This window comes from Mustela putorius, unplaced genomic scaffold (genome assembly GCF_011764305.1).
Source record: "Mustela putorius furo isolate JIRA1106 unplaced genomic scaffold, ASM1176430v1.1 tig00003836_pilon_pilon_pilon, whole genome shotgun sequence".
Taxonomy (NCBI): Eukaryota; Metazoa; Chordata; class Mammalia; order Carnivora; family Mustelidae; genus Mustela; species Mustela putorius.
Window position 1 is genome coordinate 36511624 of NW_025421989.1, and position 19483 is coordinate 36531106.

A 19483-nucleotide genomic window follows, 5' to 3' on the forward strand; every position below is an offset into this window, starting at 1 on the left:
AACCATTACTAGATTTAAAAAAATAAGCAATATTCCCCATATCATTTTAGCCTCTGCTCCAATCTTAGCATTACACTCTGTGGAATGCATGAAGCCACCATATAGTGTATTTTTCTTTGTTTTTTGAAAGTTTACAAAAAGTTCCTTTGGATTCCATGTGGTCCAATTTCCTGCTTCCCATCTGACAGCAAAACAATATAAATTCTTTATTAATTAGAGTATGTTTACACACACACAAAATAAGTGTATTTTATAAATTTATGCTAAACATTTTCTCCATTTGTCATAGGCTGAATGCCAGGATATGTATTTTCTTACTCTTGAAAGAATGTATGTTTATAATCAACCTGCCTTCTTTGGCTTTTTTCATAACAGCTCTTTTGTCATTTTATCAAACTTGGACTGGGTGAAACATAAGTTCTTTCAGAAATTCAGATGGAAGCACAGGCTTCTAGCATCTGATTTACACACAATTGAGTGCAACCCTGGCAAGGGAGGATGTTCAGAGCAAGTAATAACAAGTAGAAGGAAGTCAGGCAGGGCCTTAAACCCTCCTCTTCACTTAAGAATCCATTTGGCATTCAGTAGTAACAAGAGACCTAATTCAGGTCTCAATATTAAGGGACACAAAAACAATCAAGATCTTCTGTAGGTCATTCTACACAAAAGTTTATTTCACAAAAGTGACTTTTCCAGAAGGGTACCAACTCATCCTGGTTTGTCTGGGGTTTTCCAGTTGTAGCACTGAAGATTCTGTATCCTGAGAACCTGCCCTCAATCCCAGGCAAACCGAAATTGTTGGTCACCCTATTTCTACAGAGCTGGCACTTATCTTTCTAAATGCTAACACTCTTCTACAGGAAGGCAGTTATGATATAAGAGAGCAACAGATTTGTAGTCAAAAGGCCTAACTCTTTTTTTAAGAGAGAGAGAGAGAGAGTGCATGCTCACACGAGCAGGGGGAGGTGCAGAGGTTAAGAGAATCTTTTTTTTTTTTTTAAGATTTTATTTATTTGAGGAGAGAGAGTGCGCACGCATGTGCGCAACAAGCTTGGGGAAGGCAGAGGCAGAAGGAGAAGCAGACCCTCGCGGAGCACGGAGCCAGACGTGAGACTCCATCCCAGAACCCTGGGATCATGACCTGAGCCCAAGGCAAACACTTAATGACTGAGCCACCCAGGCCCCCTGAAGAGACAGAATCTTAAGCAGGCTTCACACCTATCATAGAGCCCAATGCAGGGCTCGATCGATCTCATGACTCTGAGATCAAGACCCAAGCTAAAATCAAGAGTTAGTCTTGATTGACTGACAAGTCACCCAGGCACTCCCAAAAGTTCTATCTTTAAATCTTATCTTTATAGCCTAATCACCTGAATATCAGTTTCTTCACTGATGTTTTCTTCACAATCGAAAAAGTAAGAGCACAGCTCTCATACAGAGTTGAAGATAACCCTGGTATGGGGGTTAAGTATGGGGACCTACTTGCCATAGTGTGGGACACAGAGCATGTGCACAGTTAAGTTCTGTGTCCTTTCCCTTTGACCATCTTTGGTGGAAATAATTCTTTCCTACCTTTACCAAATGTCGATCAAACCAAGTCTGAGGACAAGAAGTAGGCAGTGTGAACATGCAATTACTAAGCCACACCACTATGCAGTTCTAAACTTACTTTTACTTTGCAGTTTTTCATCTACAATTTTTTTGGGAAAATTGTGTAATACAGCTTATACAGAACTGAATCTGAACCTGACCATAGGACTATTTGGGAAAATAAGTAAAAATACAGGTATTCAAAGTACCTAAAGGTAACACTGGTTAAAAAAAAGTGAAGGAGAATCCACAGAGCCAGATAGATGTGTGTGGCCTACTGACTACAAGCATCATTATTCTTCCAGACAGCCCTTGGACTCATCCTCAACGTCAACTACTACCTCTCATCCACTTCTGACACGCAGTTGCCAAAACCTGTTCACTCTATTTCTGCAACACCTGTCAAAATGATCTGCCCCTTCCTGCACTTATCCTAGTTTCAGCCCTCATGGATTCTTGTCTGGGTCTTTTAATGGGTTTCTTTGCCTCTAGTTCCTTCTTTTCATTCTACTCATTAAATTGTCACCACAGTTTCACTCTAAAACAGGTATTATCACATCACTCCAAAATCCTTCGTTGCTCTGCAGTGCTTATACCAAGACATTATCATCTCTCAGTTTGGCTTTGGAAGCCTTCCAAAAATGATTTTAAGGCCAACAACTTAAAGTGGGTCCATAGAGCTATTTAGCAACATAATTGAAAATGGAACCAAGTTCTCTTGCTTCTTAGTCAAGTAAGTTAGGTTTGCTTCTTTCTTTTTTTTTTTTTGATGTTCCATATATTACATTCCTTTCCAGCTTCATCCATCATCCTCCCCAACATCCCCATCCTGAACTACCTGCAATGTCTACAACCCTCCCCTCTTGGCCCATGCTCTCTATGCTCTTGAAAATGCTGCTTCCTGTTCGACACTCCATGTGCTTCCTTCTCTGTTTGTAACTCGGGAGTTACACTCACACTTTGCCTCAATGTTCTCCCTGACAATCTTGCCAGCTGACACAGGCATACCATGCTGTGATCTAAGAACATTCTTCCCCACCCCCAGACAAACCTCAGTATCTCATCATCATTTGCCCAACTGTACTATATTGCTGGTGATTTCCATTCCCACCAACTCTGCTGGAAGGCAGCACCAAGCATGCAGAACTCCACTTGACCAATGTCTATTACATCTTCTGGCTCACATCAGAATCAAAGAGCATAGAAATGGGAAGGACAGTAAGAGAACCAATATCCCGTGTTCTTCTCTATCCTCACATTTTACTCATAAGAAAAATGAGATCCTAGAAAAGCAAGTGACATGTCCAGTTACACAGCTAGTTCACTGCATAACTGGAAGATGAACTCAGCCTCTGACTCCCAACAAGCAATCTTTCTGCTGTCTCATACCTTATTGGAAGACAACTCTAAAAATGTCCCAAATCTGAGGCAATCTACTCCAGGTAGTACCACCATATTGACTGAAGTGTTTTCAGAATATGACCAAAAAAGAAAGTGACATCTATGTGTAGCGAACTGGGTGCTAATATTATTCTGCATATTGTATTACCATGACTTAAAATGGAAAACTTCAAGGTACTCTCACTATTAAATGCACTAGAGCCTGGGTGGCTCAGTGGTTTAAGCCTCTGCCTTCGGCTCAGGTCGTGATCTCAGGGTCCTGGGATCGAGCCCCGCATCGGGCTCTCTGCTCAGCTTGGAGCCTGCTTCCCCCTCTCTCTCTGCCTGCCTCTCCGCCTACTTCTGATCTCTGTCTATAAAATAAATAAACAAAATCTTTAAAAAAAAATAAAAAATAAAAATAAATAAATAAATAAATAAATGCACTAGCTTTACACAAATGTAACATACGCCTAACATTTCTAGGTCACTGCATAGAGTATGTACCAGAACTTCATTAGTTAAATGATCATAACTCCAAAAGAAGTGGAGTGGAAGATCTAGTTTTTTCCTCTAGTGGGAAAAAGAGCAACTAGAGGACACTAAAGATCATATTAAAGTTATTTAGACAAATAATATCATCAATATCTCTGGCTATAGACAGAAATATTATTAGTCTTGATAATAAAAAGATGAGATGATTACTTGCCCTTGACACGCCCAACACAAACATCTGATGAGTATTTTAAGTCAAGCTTGATTTGAGATCTGTCAATTCATTCAACCCTCCCAACAACCAAAAGAGGCAGATGATACCCATTTTACACATGAAGCGGTGGAAGCAAAAGCAGTTAAGAAACTCATCCCTACAACTCAACTGCAGAACAAGGATTTGAACCCAGACTGTCTCGCCCCAGTACCTATTCACTTCCCACTTCACTATACTGCTTTTTAGCTCTACAACTACTCAATTCCAAAGATAAACCTGACAGGTAAGCTATTTCTCAAAAGTGAAATATAAGGTCTCAATTAAAATAAAATGCAATCAGAGCAAATTTCAGTAGTATGATCATAATACTTTTCAAAAAAATCTGAGTTTAGTCCTTTCAATTCAAGTCATCTGATTATATTTTTGAAAAATTACTTTGCCATTATGTGCAGAATCATTACAAATATAATGATTGGGCAGGGCTGCTGGATGGCTGCATAAGTTCAGGGAAACCTTCCCCAGAGAGAGAGAGAGAGAGAGAGAGAGAGAGAGAAATTTGACTGACTGATTGATTTAGCTGGTCAAATTAACCACCAAGGTCTCCAGAGACTGATCAAAGGGCTTACAATAAATTGAGAAATACTCAGTAAAATCCATAAACACGAAGAACAATGGGAAGCTGTGAAATCCAGGATAAGGATGGCACCTGTGCCTCCACAGCCTCTGCCTTGGGTTGGAACTGTTCTAAAGGGCCCAGCATCTTAGGGGCAGATCAGCTCCTTGAGGTGGATGAGCTATTTGGGTCGGATTTTGCAACTGGTGAACACTGGGAGATACCATTTTGTACAGTTCCATGCTGTGGAAGGCGTATGTTGTTGAGTGGGTGGTAGAAGCCAGATGGCAGCACCCATTCCCCAACACCCACCTCCAGCTCAGAACAGATTATCCAGGAGCGGGAGCTGATAAAGAGTGCAGTCCCTCTGCTCTGTGCTGCAAGAGAGCTACAGAGTTGGGCTTGGCAGCTAAGTGGTAGCTCCCATCTCCTTCAACTTCCTCAGCTGAAGACCTTGTCCGAGTACACTTAGCACCTGGTGAACACTGGCAGATGTCATCCTCCCTGACCTGGGGTATGAAGGATCCATACTGAATGCTAGTAGCAGCCAGGAGGGGGGACCAGCTCATGTCTTTCCTCCTCCAACACATAAAGACCTGCTCTATAGGGAGGATCTGGGTGGAACAACTAGTGAGGAGTGAATTCCCCATTTGCCCTGCTCTTGCTCCACATTACACAGATTCTGGTTAGAGGAGAATAGAGCAAGCTTAATAGACTAACAAACCCTGCCCCTGATGAGGGGCCAGACTTGAACTGCATCAGACTATGGAGCAATTTACACCACAGGGCATGGTCAAAAACAGAATCAGCTAGCAATTAGTACCAGGTGATACCAATAGAGGTAGATCATTTTAACGGGAAATCAGGGGACGAGATAGTCAAAGAGACCTCAGGTAAAGCCAAAGACATTCCTGACTGTCAATAAGGTTGTGGTCATGCCCAAGTCTGGGGTGGAGAGAGACCCTGGAGGTTACAGTGGACTAACCCAGCAGATTACTAAATAAGCAAACAAGAACAAGCCCTAGGGGCCAATATCCAGAGCTGCTGTGACATAAATTTAGGACATTAAAAAAACAGGAAAGTGTGACACTAACACAGGTTTTTAAAAGTATAGAAAATAAAAACTGCCTTTGAGGGGGTCAAGATATTGGACTTAAGGGTTAAGGCTTCAAAGCAGCTATTATAAATGTATTCATAGAACTAAAGGAAATTCATGCTTAAAGAATTAAAGCAAGGTATGACAACATCTCAAATAGAGAGTATCGGTAAGAGATATTATAGAAAAGAGCAAATATTTATTCTCGGATTAAAAGTATGATAACCAAGATGAAAAATTCATTAGAAAGGCTCAGAAATAGAACTGAACTAGCAGAAGGATCACCAAACTTGAAGATTGGTTGACAGAGATTATGCAATCTGAAGAACGCAGAGGAAAAAAGAAAGCATGAACAGAGCCTCAGAGAAATGTGGGACACCAATTAACACACTGACATATGCATAATGGGAGTACCATAAGGATAAAAGAAAAAAAAGAGCTGAAAAAAATACACTGATATAAATGAATGGGTAGTGGTGTGTGTGTGTGTGTGGGGAGACAGACAAACCTCCCACATAGAAGATATTCAAATACTAATCAGGTTATCTGATTCTATTCTTTAAGACTTCACGAATCTTTCCTTTTTTTTGGTCCATCCCAACTGCCACCTGGGAGTTAGTTGAGGCCATGGTTTATCTTATACAGACAATGGCAAAAGCCCTCAAATCTCATCCTCATAACTATGGTCAAAGAGCTCTAAAATGAAAAGTCAATCATATCTGACTATATTTTCCCACACTCAAACTCCATTCCCCTTAGATGTGGCTTATTGGTCCATTTGGAGCTTTTCAGAATCACTACAGTACTTATTTTAAAAACAGACTCCTGGCCCACACCCCAGATCTACTAGCTTGGACTGAGAAAGGGGCCCAAAGATCAACCAGTGATTTTAATAACCACCACCCTCACCCTCTCTCCCACAATTTTTCTGCATAATGAAGAAAGAGATCTCCAGTGAAGTGGCCCCTGCTTAGGTCTTCATCCTTAGCTCCTGTTGCTCCCAGAAAGTTCCAAATCACAATCATTATAAGACCAGAGAGTGTTATATTGTAGGAGAGGTTAACCAGAGATTCATACAATAAATATATAATGTATATGATTTAGGGAATCATAAATCAAATGTGTGCATAAGTAAACCAATAATTCTACTTAAATATGGTGGTCTAAATGCTAGACCCACAAAGATTAAGAGAATGAGAAGAGGGAGCAGCACACTAGGTAGGGAAACAAAATCTCGGATGGTAGAAGTGAATGGGCAAAGTTAGTGGATCAGAGAAAGCTGAAATCCAAATGTGGGAGCCATAAGATGAGACTCCCAATCTCTGACCATGGGGATTGCAAACAACTGACAATCCCAAGTGTAGCACTAGAAATCCATCACTGTGATCCCACCAACACCATGCCTTTCACAGGCTATTCTCAGCCAGTGACTAAAAGCAGCAGGCTCATTTCTATGATACAGGACTCTGATGGCCAACACTGGCTTGAGGTCTCCCAACAGGCCTCACCAAAACTTTCTTGAAACTGCACCTTAGTCTAAGATTTTTCTTACCCAGTCTCCTCCCCAAAAAGTCAGACCTGTGTAACCTGTGATGGCTCTCCCAGCCTCCTCTGGCTCCTTCCCCTTTCGTTTTCACTCAGAAGTAGTTTCCTAATAAATTTCTTGCACATCTAATCCTTTTTGGTATTTGTTTATTGACCTGAACTGACATATCGTCTGCAACAAGGCAAGCCAGTAAACAGCAAGCTGATATGCCTATAAAAGTGTTTCCAAGAAAGTTTTAGGAAAAGGAAATGCAGGAAAAATTTTAAGAAAAGGAAACATCTTTGAAGGCAAGGCTGTATGTTGGAGCAGACAAAAGGACTGGATGAACATTTGCTGAGGCAACCTGACCCTAGATATCCTTGACCAAGAAAATTATGCCTCCCTCCCAAACTCTTTGGAGATTTTGGATACCACACTCAAAGTTCTGGTCAAAATCATGCACCATACTTCAACAGGAGGATTAAAAAAAAGTTTAGGTGTTAAATAAAACACGTTAAAATAAAAACCCTCAGCCTCCTTCCTCAAGGCAGCTTAGAACCATTGCCATCAGGCTTAGACCTATGTACAGCCATCACCCCCTCACCCTCCAAATAAAACACCCCTATCCCAAAGTAGACGACTGAAAGATTGTTCACTGTGAAACTGACCTGCTTAAGAACAAAAGACCTACAGATACTAATATCCATTGGGGCTTTGAAAAATGGTCCAGTCCTTGTTGGATCACCTATATTAAGTTACCAATGTATAAAGAGTTTCTAGGCAACTCAATACTTTCATCATAAAAATGAAAGAGCAGCCAAGGATCACCAGACATTTGGGGAAAGCTTCTAAAAGAGATAAAAAAAAAATAGAAAAAATTATATCTGAGAACACCATTTCCTATAAAAACAAGGCAGAGAAATTTTTTTTTAAAAGATTATTAATTTATTTATTTGACAGGCAGAGATCACAAGTAGGCAGAGAGGCAGGCAGAGAGAGAGAGAGGGGTGGAAGCAGACTCCCTGCTAAACAGAGAGCCCAATGTGGGGCTCGATCCCAGGACCCTGGGGTCATGACCTGAGCCAAAGGCAGAGGCTTTAACCTACTGAGCCACACAGACGCCCCAAGGAAGAGAAAATTAAAAAACAATACAGTATTTTGGGACGCCTGGGTGGCTCAGTGGGTTAAGCCTCTGCCTTCAGCTCAGGTCATGATCCCAGGGTCCTGGGATCGAGCCCTGAATCGGGCTCTCTGCTCAGCAGGGAGCCTGCCTCCCTGCCTACTTGTGATCTCTGTCAAATAAATAAATAAAACCAAAAACATACAGTATTTTGAGATAGAGAAGAATGAAACCTATGAAAAACAGGAAACTATATAATACTAATAATTTAAATGCAGACATTTAGGAAGGGACTTGAAAATTTTTAAAAATGAGACTTAAAACAGAAGATTCAAATAAAAGGGTTAGAAGATTAAATTGAAAAAGTATTTCAAAGTAGAACAGAAAGACCAAAAAACAAAAGGAAATAGGGGAAAAGGTTAGAGATAAAAATCAATCCTGTGAACTGATATTATTTAAATAACATGCAACTGCAGAAAGGGAGAATAGAGAAAAGTAGGGGGAAGAAATTTATCTAAGAAATAAAAAAAGAAACTTCTCTGAACTTAGGAACAATGCATTTAAAAAGATTTTAAAAAGATTTCTAAGAACCCAGCATAATAACTTTTAAAAATGCCTACACTAAAGCACAGCACCATGAAATTTTAGGGTATTGGGATAAAGAGAATATCATTAAGGTTTACAGAGAAAGGGAAAAAGGGCTAGGCACTGTTCTAAGTGCTTTACTTGTGTTACTCAATCTTCTCAATAGCTCTGGAGTAGGAAAGATTATTACACTCAATTTTTAGATGAGGAAATGGGTACAGAGAGAGGTTAAGTGACTTGCCCAAGCCACACAGCTGATGTGAACCCAAGTCATTGGGTTTTAGAGTATAAGCTTTTTTTTTTTTTTAATTTCTTTCCAGCATAGCAGTATTCATTGTTTTTGTACCATACCCAGTGCTCCAACCAGGTGGTAGAGTATAACCTCTTATTTCTTTTTTAAGGTAGTCTCCTGGGGTATCTGGGTGGCTCAGTGGGTTAAGCCTCTGCCTTTGGCTCAGGTCATGATCTCAGGGTCTTGGGATCAAGCCCCACATCGGGCTCTCTGCTCAGCAGGTAGCCTGCTTCCCCTTCTCTCTTTGCCTGCCTCTCTGCCTACTTGTGATCTCTCTCTTTCTCTGTCAAATAAATAAATAAAATCTTTTAAAAAAAAAATGTAGGCTCCCAGCCTACCATGTAGCCCAATGTTGGGCTCGATCTCAAGGCCCTGAGATCAAAGCCTGAGCTGAGATCAAGAGTAGGACTCTTAACTGACTAAACCACCCAGGCTCCCCTCAGAATATAAGCTTTTATACACATTTTGAGGGAAAGTGACTTCTAATCTAGAGTTCTATACCCAGTGAAATTATCAAATTGCTTGAGTACAATAAAGACATTTTCAGATACCTCAAAAAATGTACCTTTCTCTGGAACTTACTAGAGGGCATACCTTGCCAAAATGAAGATGAAAATAGAAAAATACAGGAAATCTAGGAAACAGGAAATCTAGCACAAATGAAAGGCAAAGAGAATTCCCATGATGACAGTCCAGTAGGCCAAGACTGCAACCAATTTTGAATGAAACAGATAGATAGATGAAGGGCAAGAAGCACCTTTTTGTCGCCAAGACAAAAAATGAGATAAATTATCCAATGAGGCTGAACATAACATACTGAGAATATATATAGCTCAGTGGGACAGTCTGAGAGTGAATTTGCTATAATACAAAAAAAAAAAACACAAAGAAATAAGTCAATTATTTATTTGTGGCATAGCAATAAATTATGTAAGAAATATAATCACATTACACTGATGACTCAGATATACATAATGTTATAAAAATGGGAAAAGGAAAGTGAAGAGGGATGGGGGTAGCAACACAGGAGAGCTACATCTTTTGCAGCAGTATATCAATAACTGATAATATCTAAATCAAGAAGTAGTAATATAAGCATATGTGCATAGCTACAAAAAAAACAGAAAAAAATGATTACAGTAGTTATCTCAGATAACAGACTGGAGGGTTTGGAATGAATTAGAACAGAGATTGCATTTTGCTATTATTAGAAGTAATATGACTTAACTTTTAAAACCTATGTGCTTATATTACTTAGATAAAAGTATAAAAGTTTAAAGAACCAGAATAGAACTTTATATTTAATTCATCCAACACCATATATTAATGATTAGTACACTTGATCTTAGCCAAAAGGCCGAGAAGTGATACATATATTAATGATTAGTGAAGAAAAGGGAGATATCAGTAAAGTCAAGATGACTGAGGTTTTGAATGTTTACAAATTTAAAAACTAAATAAAAATGTAACTATAAGGAAATAGCAAGTGCTCCCTGTTATAAAGGCCACTAGAAAAAATACACAAATATGTTAAAGATAGGGATATATACTTATCTATATTTAGAATTTTCATTTATAAAGTCAGTGGTGTACTTGTTCCTTTTTATTATACCCTAACCCCATTCCTTGGGCTCCAACATGTATTCCAATCTACAGGGCATAAATTATCCGTATATTAAGAAAAAAGTATAACAATGATTTTCAAGTGATTTAGGAAAAAATATTCAATTGGTCGTATTCTCTCACCAATTCTCTATGACATACAAAGCTTCAGAATTTTTGGAGCTGGGAGTGAAGATTTTCTTACACTGGCATCAACCCACCATTTGCTAAATGTTTATACATATGTATAGAGAAACACACATTTAAAATACAACAGAACAAAAAAACTTGAGATATAGAAGACAAAAAAGAGCACAGCTGTGAACCAGTGTCCTTAGAAAGTCCAGCTTTCCAACTAAAACTGCTAAGGTGACACCAGCAATTTGTGACACGTTTACTTTGTAAGTAGCTCAACACTGGGCATGGCTCTCCTCTTTTCTGGGAACTGTTATTTTATATTTATATTTATAAAGTTCCTTGTAAAGGATAACAAAGCTGATGAGATATGCTAGGGCTGCCAAAGCATATCACCATCAACAAAAATAAGGAATTTCAAGCTATTTATTGTTTCAACTTCATTCATTAGGCAATTTAGTGTTTGTTTTCATCTGTAATATTAACAAAAAAAGCCTTTCTGTTACAGTAACAAATTCAAAAGGCATCATCTAAACCATGGTAAGATTCATTCGGGTATTGGATACTATCAACTAAATCCGAGGCTTTGTCCTATAGACTGATGGCTCTCCTGCCTTAACATAAGCACTCATTTTATACTATACTATACTCATTTTATATTTTAACATAAGCACTCAACAAATGATTTTTAAAAGTCATTTGATGCACTGGTAATAAGTACTAAAAACCACAATTAAAATTGCTTTTTTTCTTGGTTAATTACAATCTTCAAGCAGACCACTAGAAATAACTTCCTTTAAAATTCTCTGTTTTGCCGATTTTTCTTTCTTTTTTAAAAAAAATACGGCACTGGTCTCATTAATGTCATTAGTTGCAGTGCCTGCTGAGAGAAAATGCTGACTTTGTGAGCATAGAATCAATTTTCTGAATTAAAAAAGGCTTTTGTGGGGCTTCTTCTTGCATAGTATTTTCTCAAAAGCCTTCACTGTAGGAAATGCTTTAATTACTGTGGTAGGTGCCAGATTACCAAATCTACATTTATGTAATGAAATTACATGAACTTTCTTGAAACATGTTCCTTCACTAGTTTCAGCCACTTAATCTTGCTGCAACCTCCAATGCATGAGGAAGCATACGAAGTCCTTCCTCAGAAGACTAGACAGATACATTTCCTAGCTTTGTATTTGTGGATTTGGCAACAAAGGTTATTCTCCAGTGAAGCAATGTACAGTGACTGAAAAGATCAGGAAACACACAGGGTATGGGGGGAAAGGGGAGAGGGAAGGAAGAGATGGCATCATATGCAGAGTTGAGGAGTGACAAGGTGAACAGGTCCAGGACAAAAGAGGTGCGAGAAGCCAAATACTATGGATAGGCTTCTGAGGAAAGATACTAAATTCAAAGATGCAAAGTCGAACACAGATCTTGAAATAGAGTTGAGACAGTGTCCCCAGGCAGCCAACACAGAGATTGGAAGTGCCCTGCCTAGCACAGATATATGGCCACCACTGTGACAAAGCACCATATGTGAGCTGCTTTCAAAAGTCAGGGCGGGGGTTGGGGGTGTTGGGGAGAAGGGGCCAGGTGGCTCAGTCTGTTAAGCGTTTGCCTTTGGCTCAGGTCATGATACCAGGTCCTGGGATCAAAGCCTGCATCCGGCACCTTGCTTAGTGGGGGAAACTTGTTTCTCCCTCTCCTGCTTCCCCTGCTCATGCTTGCTTGTGCTTCCCCACTTCCCCCTTTCTCAAAAAAAAAAAAAAAATCTGGGCTGATACTCCCATATGGACATCACATAAGTCTTTAAGGGAAATAAGTCCAGCACCTTATGAGGTGGGGCTGTTAAAGCAATAAGGAATATTGGAGAAGAGTGAATATTGGATAAGAGTGCAGAGAGATGAGGTACAGGACAGGAACATGGTACAAAGAAAATGGTTAGAGTAATATAGAGGAGAAAGGGGCACTGGATTTTTTTTTTAATTATAATAATCCAGAGTATCTGGTACATTATGACTTCATAGGAATTGAAATTAACAGGACTATTTAAAATTAAAGCATTTCTAAATGTCACACGACTTTCTTCTCTGACACACACCTGATGATCAGATATCTAAATGTTGTCAGGGTTGGGATGCTTTTGCTAGGATGCTTATAAATAGTACTGAAATCACATTCAGTGAAATAGTAATAGATGACAAAAGCCCTCTACTTGTGTTTTCTAGAAAAATAGATGGTTAAAAAAATAAAAGTATTACTGGATTAGCTACTGTACATCAGGGAGAGGTAGATGTTTTAAAAAGTAGTTTAAAATTCCATAAGTTTCTTAAGGGTGAAAACTGCACATTGCACTTCTCCATTTTCTCCAAAATGCCAGCATCCACTTGATGGAAAACATATAAAGTAGATGATAAATATTTACCAAAAAGATTTTAAAGATTTTTACTATTTGACAGACAGAGATCACAAGTAGGCAGAGAGGTGGAAAGAGAGAGGGGAAGTAGGCTCCCTGCTGAGCAGAGAGCCTGATGCAGGGCTCAATCCCAGGATACTGGGATCATGACCTGAGCTGAAGGCAGAGGCTTTAACCCACTGAGCCACCCAGGTGCCCCCAAATAAGATTTTGAAGATTGTAAACCTAATAAAAGATAAGGAAACAAGGAAAATTTTGTTATGAAGTAAACTCTAGAATGTATATTAATTAGTGGGGGGAAACCCCCAAAACCTAAAGACCCAGAAGGGGTGCCTAGGTGGTGCAGTCAGTTAAGTATCTGAGTTTTAACTTCCGCTCAGGTCATGACCTTGGGGTTGTGAGATGGAGTCCTGTGGTGGACTCTGCACTCGGTAAGAGTGTGCTCCAGATTCTCTCTCCCTCTCCCTCTGCCCCCTCATGTCCTTGATCACACGTGTGCGCTCTTTCTCATAAAAAAAAAGAACAGTGTGTAGAATATGCCACCATTTACGTAAGAAAGAGCAAAGTATGTTTGTGTGTTTACTTATGATTTTTAAGAAAAGACAACAAAGAATAAACCAGCTAATGCAAATGGTTACTTACAGAGGAGGAAGATACTAGGGATGGAAGATACACTTCTTAAAATTAGTCTTTGTGACCATGTAAATGTTTTACTTAATTGCAAAACAAAATTAAACCAAAATAAGAAAAACAGTACCTAGAAATAAAAGTCAAAATGAAATAATCTATTAATATAGAAAGTTGGTGGGAAAACTCCAAAGAGAACTATTTTCAGTAAATCTTTTATTTTAAAAACTTTTAATTTTAAAATAATTTCAGACTTAGCAAATCACTGAATGTTTTGCTTCTGTATATTTGGCCACCACTTTCCAGTCATGTAATTCTACTTTCTGGTATTTTATCATTCTTAAAAAACTGCCTTAACATAGAATTACAGTAAAAATCATAGCCAATGACAAGGTTTCTAACTATCTAACCTTGCCTTACATTTCTACTTACATGTTGATAAATGGAAAACCAGCCCTTAATGTTACTTAAACGATGTCTGACTTGACTTTTGAAGTAAAAGGAGGTAAAAATATGACTCAAGACTGCTGTAAAAAACCTAGAAATGGGGCCCAAAAGTATTGCATCCCAGACTCCCAGTACACTGAAGCTGATTCCATAACAGTCACAGCTACCCATATACTTTTTATAAAAAACATTTTATTTATTTATTTGAGGGAGACAGCGTGAGAGAGCAAGAGCACAAGCATGGGGGCAGGCAGAGGAAGATGGAGAAGGAGACTCCCCACTGAGCAGGCAGCCCACTGTGGGGCTCAATCCCAACCCCCTAAGATCATGATCCAAGCCAAAGGCAGACACTTAACAGATTGAGGCACCAAGGCGGCCCATCCATATACTTCTTTTAAAGGCAGCATGGCCATGGTGTTGATAAACAGGGCTTTGGGAGTTTGTCAGAACTGAGATGGAATCTGGGCTCTGCTCTTTACTCAACTGGTAAGTGAGCTTAAACACATCACTTAACTACTTATAAGTTTCAATTCCTTCATCTCTAAAATGAGCATAATATAATACCTAAACAATAAGACTGTACTGAGAGCTGAGACACGTTTTAGTAAGGTGCCTTGCATCACTAAAATGCTAAAAAATTTTAGCTATTGTTGGCATATTACTCTACTACTAATTTGTGCACTGTAAAATTCTATCCTTCTATTTCAACTTCACAAACTTCTATTTTTAATTACATCAGAAATGCAGAGCATTAATGGAAACAAGCTAAGTTCTACCATTGTATTTGACAAATTTTACCCAATAGTAAAGTCATTAGAATTAAGATTCTTTAAAATCACATTAAATGCCATGATAATGACTTCTGCTTCTAATCATGAAAGTTTAATTGGAACAGAACTTTTTTCTCTCACTAAACTAAAAGTCTGAATATTTTCAGTCATTGGGACCCAACAGGCAGTAAAGGATTATGATTCCTATGGGAGGGAAAACGAATGGAGTGAATGCTTAATGACAGGCCTGGCTTCTTTCTGGAAGCATTTCCTAATTCCCAGTACAAGGAGGGGAAACAAAGCAGAGCACGGCATGTCACTGAGTTGAGGACATAGAGATCACAGTTCAGGAAGAACTCTGAGGAAAATGGAATGTTCACAGCAGAATACCAAGGAGAATGGAGCTAAGTATAGAAAAAGTTCCCAAAATCTGCACAAAGAACACTATGTGTCTTTACCTTAATAATAATTTGCGCACGCATAGGTTGAAACTCCATGAGGCTGGGCAAAAAGAGCATGGAGACACTGGAGTTCTAGTAAGTTCAAGAGAGGCCTCCCTGAACTCTAAAGACAATCAGTAGAGATCTCAGAAAAGTCACATCTAAGTATGGAGCTCAACTAAGCCCTAGAATAAAGGCTACTCTAGATGTGGTCTAATCAAAGGAAGCACCAAACTATAAAATAGAACAACAAAAAGGCTAATCAACACAAATGGACCTATAAATGGCAGACATGAAGACATTATGTAAGGCAGGAGCTTCAAAATATCCTGGGAATATGCTCAAGGATTTAAAAGAAAGCATGAACTTTATGAGGAAAGAAACAGAAAAAATAAAAAAGAACGAAAAGGAGCTTCTAGAATTGAAGAAAATATATTACCTTAAACGAAAAGTTCACTGGATGAACTAAACAGAACATTAGACAATGCATGAAATGGTGAAGTTAAAGACATGGAACAGAAATTTTCCCGATATAAAGCATGAAGTTTCCTAAGAGAAAAAAAAAGACTGAGATTAAAGTACAGAAACTCAATGACATGTGGGACAATACTAAGGGGTCTATCATGCAAAGCCTCTGGAGAGAAGAGAGAACGGTAGAGACAGAATTAAAACCCATCAAGAAATAATATCCAAATTTGCATACCAGTACAAGAAACTCCAAGTACCTTAAGCAGATTAAAATACAAACAACAGGGGCGCCTTGGTGGCTCAGTGGGTTAAGCTGCTGCCTTCGGCTCAGGTCATGATCTCAGGGTCCTGGGACCAAGCCCCACATCGGGCTCTCTGCTTACCAGGGAACCTGCTTCCCCCCCTCTCTGCCTGCCTGTCTACTTGTGATCTCTCTGTGTCAAATAAAGAAAATCTTTAAAATAAATAAATAAATAAAATACAAACAACAACAACATAAGTCACATCAATAATGGACAGCATAAAACCAGTGATAAAAACAAAAATTTTAAAGCAGCCAGAAGAAAAAAACCACATTGCAAAAGGAAAAAACAGGAACAAAAAAAGGTGATAGTAATAAGGCAGTCAAGTCATCAGGAGGGTATAACATTCCTAAATGTATGTGCACCTAACAGAGCTTCAGAATACAGGAAAGAACAAAATGATAGTACATTAAGAAATAGATCGACAATTATAATAGATAAAATAGGCAGAAAATCCACAAGGATATAGAAGAGTTGAACAATCCTATCAGTTAACTTGAAATATGCTTAGAACACTACACAAAACAAGAGGAAATTATACCTTCTACTTAATTGCACATGGAACATTTGCCAAAATGGGCCATACTGTGGGCCACTAAAAATGTCTCAATTAATTTAAAACTTATTCATTCATATTCAGTTCAAGTCACACAAAGCGTGTCCTCTGATCCTAATGAAATTAGAACTCAATATCTGAGTTTAACTATTTGGAAATTAAATAACACTTCTAATAACCCATGGGTCAAAGCAGAAATCAAAAGAGAAAACTGAAAATTTTCTCAACTGAATAAAAATATAAAATATAACTAAAGCAGAACTTAGGGTGAAATTTATAGCATCAAATACCCACAATAGTAAGGAAGAAAGGCCTCAGGGGCACCAGGATGGCTCAATAGGTTAAGCATCCAACTCTTTATTTTGGCTCAGGTCTGATCTCAGGGTCATGAGATAGAGCCCTACACTGGGGTCCATGCTGGGGTGGAGCCTGCTTAAGATTCTTGCTCTCCCTCTGCCCCTCCTCCCCTCTAAAAAAAAGGTTTCAACTCAAAGATTTTAGTTTGCAAATTAAGAAACAAGCAAAAGATGAGCAAATGAAATAAAAATAAAGATACAAAAGTGGGGGGGGGGAAATAAAGCCCAAAATGGGAATAAATGAAATAGAAGAAAAATGGAAAAAATCCCTAATTCTTGAAATAGGTCAATGAAATTGCTAAACCTCTAGCCAGGGTGATCAAGACAAAAAGAAAGAGATATTACACAAATCAATTTCCCAAAACTGAAAAGGTAGGAACACTTCCAACTCATTCCATGAGGTTAGCATTCCCATGACACCAAAACCAGACAAAGATATTACCAAAAAAAGGAGAAAACTACAAACATCCAAAATTTCTAAGAATATAGGTTTGTCATTATAAAAATCAATATAATCCACTACACTAATAAACTAAAAAGAAAAATACTCATGATTATCTCAATAAATGAGATACGTCAGAAATGTCAGAAAAATAATCTGACAAAATCCACCATCCATTCCTGAGTAAAAAAAAAAAAACCAACTCCCCCCCAAAGACCTTGGCAAATTAAGAAAAGAAGGCAACTTCTTCAACTTGAAAATGGTTATCCATGAAAGGCCTAACCGTTAACATGATACTTTATGATACAAGATCAGGAATAAGATAGTATCTGCTCTTATGACTTCTATTCACCATTATACTGGAGGTTCTAGCCAATGCAATAAGGCAAGAAAACCAAACCAAGAGAAGTGTAAATTGGAAAAGAGATAATGTTTACTATATTAAAGATGACATAACTGACATGCTCTTTCATGTAAAAAACCATACGAAATCTACAAAAAAGCTACTAGACCCACTGAGTTTAGCAAGACTGTGGAAGACTGATATATAAATCAATTGTATTTATATATTCCAGCAACAAAAAAAAATGGGAATTGAAATTAAAAAGTGCCATTTACAATCACACCAAATATAGGAAATACATAGAGATAAATCTTATAAAATATGTGAAAAACATTTACATTAAAAACTAATGCTGCTGCAGGGAGGAGTCAAGATGGCGGAGAAGTAGCAGGCTGAGACTACTTCAGCTAGCCAGAGATCAGCTAGATAGCTTATCTAAAGATTGCAAACACCTGAAAATCCATCAGCAGATCGAAGAGAAGAAGAACAGCAATTCTGCAAACAGAAAAACAACCACTTTCTGAAAGGTAGGACCAGCGGAGAAGTGAATCCAAAGCGACGGGAAGATAGACCCTGGGGGAGGGGCCGGCTCCCGGCAAGCGGCGGAGCAACGGCGCACAAAATCAGGACTTTTAAAAGTCTGTTCCGCTGAGGGACATCGCTCCAGAGGCTAAACCGGGGCGAAGCCCACGCGGGGTCAGCGTGGCTTCAGGTCCCGCAGGGTCACAGAAGGATCAGGGGTGTCTGAGTGTCGCAGAGCTTGCGGGTATTGGAACGGGAAAGCCAGCTACAGAGACAGAGCCGACAGTGAGCTCGCAGCTTGGGGTTACCTTGAACCGGTCGCAGGCTCGGTGAGCTCGGAGCGCGGCTGGCCGCCGGAGGTCAGGCAGACGGGAGTAACTGGGCGCTGTTCTCTGAGGGCGCACTGAGGAGTGGGGCCCCCGGCTCTCGGCTCCTCCGGGCCAGAGACCAGGAGGCCGCCATTTGTTTTCCCGTCCTCCGGACTCTACAGAAAGCGCTCAGGGAACAAAAGCTCCTGAGGGCAAAGCCGAGCGGATTACACACCCCGGCCCCTGGTAAGGGCGGTGCAATTCCGCCTGGGGCAAAGACACTTGAGAATCACTACAACAGGCCTCTCACCCAGAAGATCAACTAGAAATCCAGCCGAGACAAAGTTCACCTACCAAGGAGTGTGGTTTCAATACCAAGGAGAGCAGCAGAATTCCAGAGGAGGAGAAAGCAAAGCACGGAACTCATGGCTTTTTCCCTGTGATTTTTTTTAGTCTTGCAGTTAATTTAATTTTTTTCTTTTTTCTTTTTTTGTTTTTTTCTCGCCTTCTGGTAAAATTTTTTTTTAACTTTTACCTTTTTCTTTTTTAACGTTTTTTAACTAGTTTATCTAATGTATATTTTTTTCTTTTTTATATTTTTCTTATTTGTTTTTTTTTTTAATTCTTTTCTTTGATTTCTTCCTTTTTGAACCTCTTTTTATCCCCTTTCTCCCCCCTCACGATTTGGGATCTCTTCTAATTTGGTTAAAGCATATTTTCCTGGGGTTGTTGCCACCCTTTTAGTATTTTACTTGCTCCTTCATATACTCTTATCTGGACAAAATGACAAGACGGAAAAATTCAACACACAAAAAAGAACAAGAGGCAGTACCGAAGGCTAGGGACCT

General features: G+C 39.1%; 1 protein-coding gene and 1 pseudogene across 13 annotated transcripts in view; both read right to left on the reverse strand.

Moving 5' to 3' along the window:
* CASK (calcium/calmodulin dependent serine protein kinase) overlaps positions 1 to 19483 on the reverse strand; it is a 362863-nt gene that overhangs the window by 235545 nt on the left and 107835 nt on the right. The gene's annotated exons all lie outside the window — the stretch shown is intronic.
* Positions 10147 to 10279, reverse strand: LOC123394753 (annotated as a pseudogene).